Below are 4,304 nucleotides of genomic sequence, written 5' to 3' on the forward strand. Positions count from 1 at the left end.
TCCTGGGACTAAACACCTCCCTCTGCAACTGGATCCTGGACTTCCTGACGGGCCGCCCCCAGGTGGTAAGGGTAGGTAACAACACATCTGCCACGCTGATCCTCAACACTGGGGCCCCTCAGGGGTGCGTGCTCAGTCCCCTCCTGTACTCCCTGTTCACTCATGACTGCATGGTCAGGCACGACTCCAACGCCATCATTAAGTTTGCTGATTACACAACAGTGGTAGGCCTGATCACCGACAATGATGACACAGCCTATATGGAGGAGGTCAGAGACCTGACTGTGTGGTTTAAGGACAACAACCTCTCCCTCAATGTGATCAAGACAATGGAGATGACTGTGGATTACAGGAAAAGGGGGACTGAGCACGCCCCCGTTCTCATTGATGGGACTGTAGTGGAGCAGGTTGAGAGCTTCAAGTTCCTTGGCGTCCACCACCAAAAAACGAACATGGTCCAGCACACCAAGACATTTACATTTAAGTCATTTAGCAGACGCTCTTATCCAGAGCGACTTAAAAATTGGAAAGTTCATACATATTCATCCTGGTCCCCCCGTGGGAATTGAACCCACAACCCTGGCGTTGCAAGCGCCATGCTCTACCAACTGAGCCACACGGGACCAGTCGTGAAGAGTGCACAACAAAACCTATTTCCCCTCAGGAGACTGAAAAGATTTGGCATAGGTCCTCAGATCCTCAAAATGTTCTACAGCTGCGTCTACCAGATGCGCTGAGCCGGCTTCATGGCTCGATGCCCACTCCGGCCGATACGAGGCGCTGCAATGTACCGCACCGGGCTATGCACACGCACCGGGGACACCGTGCGCCTAACGGCATAACACGGTGCCTGCCCGGTCCCTCTCTCTCCACGGTTAGCACGGGGAGTTGGCACAGGTCTCCTACCTGACTTCGCCACACCCCCTGTGCCCCCCCCCCAAGAAATGTTTTGGGCTGCCTCTCGGGCTTCCTTGCTAGCCGTATTCCCTCAAAGCGCTCCCTTTAGCTGCTGCCTCCGCTCTCCTGGCTCCTCCACCAGGATCTCCTCCCATGTGTAGCAACCCTTGCCGTCCAAAACGTCTTCCCATGTCCATTCCTCCTTATTGCGCTGCTCCTGCTGCTGCTGCCTGTTACCACGCTGCTTGGTCCTTGGTTGGTGGGTGGTTCTGTAACGGCTGTCGTCGGTGGAAGAAGGTGAGGACCAAGGTGCAGCGTGGTAAGTGTTCATGATGTTTAATAATAATCAAAACTGAACACTGAATAACAAAACAACAAAGAAACAACCGAAACAGTTCTGTCTGGTGCAGACACACAAAGACTGAAAATAACCACCCACAAAACCCAACAGAAAACAGGCTACCTAAATATGGTTCCCAATCAGAGACAATGACWAACACCTGCCTCTGATTGAGAACCATATCAGGCCAAACAAGAAAACCAACACAGAAACACAAAACATAGATAACCCGCCCAACTCACGCCCTGACCATACTAAAACAAAGAAAATACAAAAGAACTATGGTCAGAACGTGACACTATTAATGATGTTTAATTTCAAACACGAGCATAAAAACAGGTAATAATAAACATTAATCATTATTATATTACTTCACAGTAATCTGTTAAATACTTTTTCAGTCCTTCCTCTTGCGTTAGCAGTGTGGAAAGGGACAAAAAGAAGCACACAGGAGTTTTCCTGTGAGGGGGAGTGGTGGTGTATCCAGGGAGAAAACGAAACTAATCTTCTGAAATATCATTTGTGGTCTTATGGTGCCATCTATTGGAATTATGTAGCAACTGCAGTAGTACTGAATAATGTGTAATTCCTTACTAAAGTAGTAATTACTCAGAATTGCAAAATATATTAGTATAAGTTTAATTACTATGTTTTCAATTTTCATAGTCCTAAAACAAAATTAAACACACGTTCTTCTGTATGTGTGTGTGTGTGTGTGTGTGTGTGTGTGTGTGTGGTGTGTGTGTGTGTGTGTGGTGTGTGTGGTGGTGTGTGTGTGTGTGTTGTGTGTGTACTGGATGAGAGATGTAATCTCATGTTTTGTCCACAGAAACCAACAGGAGAGATCAGAGTCAGAGACTCTCAGAGGTCAGTCTTCCCAGAGTCATCAAACAGACCTGGCCTCCATATTCAGTGTATGTGGTCCTGTTATGTAATTTGTTTTTGTTTACCTCAAGTAAAGTTGATCTGTCAATCATTCATTAAGTTGTTAATGAAATAGTTTATTCTCTTGCTTAACTTATTTACTTTATTTATTTCAGTTGCTTGAAGAGAAATTCGGACATTCGTGAAGAACGAGCTGAGATGTTCAGGAGGATTCTTAGTCCAGAACTCCCAGAAGTCTTTGAGAGTCAGAAGCAGGATAAGGAAGTGGTGGATTGCTGAAGATGAGAAGCAGGAGAGCAGTGCCAGAGAGGGGGCTCTGAAGATACAATGCACGTCCTGAGGAAAATGAACCAGAAGAGCTTGCTGACACACTGGAGAATGTAAGACCTGTCTGCCTCATGTTGAATGCGTTTTATAACATTTAAAAGCTGTAGCAAAAGTACAGATAAAGTAGCTGTGTAACTCAATGATATTGTAGCAGCCTTAAAACAACACCTAGTGACCTCATCAAGTAGCAGCAGGGATGTGTTGTGGTGATTCATTTAGAGAGAGAGACAACATTAATAATACCATCAATAATACCATAATAATAGAATCAGTCACACCAGTCTGTAATGCATTACGGAAACATTTACACATTTATACAGTCTTAAGAGAATTAATTATATTAATATCCTCTGTTTTATTTCTTCATTCAGATGAGCTTGCTGTGATTTGCCAACGTGAACTCAAATCTAATCTAAAGAAGAAGTTTCAATGTGTATTTGAGGGGATCGCTAAACAAGGAAACCCAACACTTCTCAATAAGATCTACACAGAGCTCTACATCACAGAGGGTGGAACAGGAGAGGTCAATAATGAACATGAGCTGAGACAGATTGAGACAAAAACCAGGAAACCAGCAAGACCAGAGACTGCAATCAAATGTAACGACATCTTCAAACCCTTAACTGGACAAGACAAACGTATCAGAACTGTCTGACAAAGGGAGTCGCTGGTATTGGAAAACAGTCTCTGTGCAGAAGTTCATTCTGGACTGGCGTGAAGGGAAAGCAAATCAGGACGTTCAATTTGTATTTTCATTCCCTTTTCGGGAGCTGATTTGATGAGGGACAACACACTTTCATTGAACTTCTTAATCACTTCTCAACGGAAACCAAAGAATCAAGAATCTCCAACTATGACAAGTACAAAGTTCAGTTCATCTTTGATGGTCTGGATGAGTGCCGACTGCCCCTAGACTTCCAGAAGAACAAGATCTGTTGTGACGTCACAGAGTCAACCTCAGTGGATGTTCTGCTGACAAATCTCATCAAGGGAAATCTGCTTCCCTCTGCTCTCATCTGGATAACTACCCGACTGCAGCAGCCAATAAGATCCTTCAGGGGTGTTGAACAAGTGACAGAGGTACGAGGGTTCAATGACACAGAAGGAGGAGTACTTCAGGAAGAGATTCAGTGATGAGGACCTGGCCAGCAGAATCATCTCACACATAAGACATCAAGGAGCCTCCACATCATGTGCCACATTCCAGTTTCTGTGGATTCTAAGCAGTCCTTGAACACATGCTGGAAAATAAGAGAGAAGAGATTCCAAGATCTGACTGAGATGTACCACACCTTTGTGGTGTTTCATACCAAACAGAAGAAGAAAAGTATTTGGGAGAGAAGAGACAGGTCCACACTGGAATCAAGAGAGGATTCTGTCACTGGAAAACTGGTTTCAACAGCTTGTGAATAGCAATCTGATTTTCTATGAAGAAACTGAAAGAGGCTGGATTGGATGTCAATGAAGCTCAGTGTACTCAGGATTGCAAACAGCTTTTAAAGAGAGAATGTGGCTGTACCAGGACAAGGTTACTGCTTTGTTCATGAGCTGAGCTTCAGGAGTTTCTGGCTGCTGTATATGTGTTCCTCTCATTCATAACAAAACTGAGAATCTAATGGCAAACCTCAGACAACACCAGGAACTTTTCTGTGAGGATCAGACAAAGGCGTAAAGTTACTTCTACAAGAGTGCTGTGGATAAAGCCTTACAAAGTGAGACGGGAAACCTTGAACCTTTCCTCCGCTTTCTTCTGGGCTCTCCTGGAGTCAATCAGAAGCACTTAGAGTCTCCTGACAAGACAAGAAGCAGCTCACAGACCCATGAAGAACAGTCAAGTACATCAAGAAGAAGATCA

Source organism: Salvelinus sp. IW2-2015, unplaced genomic scaffold (assembly GCF_002910315.2).
Source record: "Salvelinus sp. IW2-2015 unplaced genomic scaffold, ASM291031v2 Un_scaffold1772, whole genome shotgun sequence".
Classification (NCBI taxonomy): domain Eukaryota; kingdom Metazoa; phylum Chordata; class Actinopteri; order Salmoniformes; family Salmonidae; genus Salvelinus; species Salvelinus sp. IW2-2015.